This window comes from Arachis duranensis, chromosome 3, assembly GCF_000817695.3.
Source record: "Arachis duranensis cultivar V14167 chromosome 3, aradu.V14167.gnm2.J7QH, whole genome shotgun sequence".
In the NCBI taxonomy this organism is placed as follows: Eukaryota; Viridiplantae; Streptophyta; class Magnoliopsida; order Fabales; family Fabaceae; genus Arachis; species Arachis duranensis.
Window position 1 is genome coordinate 71,346,755 of NC_029774.3, and position 384 is coordinate 71,347,138.

A 384-nucleotide genomic window follows, 5' to 3' on the forward strand; every position below is an offset into this window, starting at 1 on the left:
AGTCCCCACAGTCATTTGTGAAGAGGGCGCCCAATGGAAGAGAGATTCAAGAGGAAAGCCGGTTCAATTGAGAAGGCATGACTTCAAGCCTGTGGCTAGGGGATGGTTGGAATTTATCCAACGCTCAATCATTCCCACTAGCAACCGGTCCGAAGTTACTATAGACCGGGCTATCATGATTCATAGCATCATGATTGGAGAGGAAGTAGAAGTTCATGAGGTTATAGCCCAAGAACTTTATAAGGTGGCAGACAAGTCCTCTACCTTGGCAAAGTTAGCCTTTCCTCATCTCATTTGCCACCTCTGTTATTCAGTTGGAGTTGACATAGAGGGAGACATCCCCATTGATGAGGACAAGCCCATCACTAAGAAGAGGATGGAGCA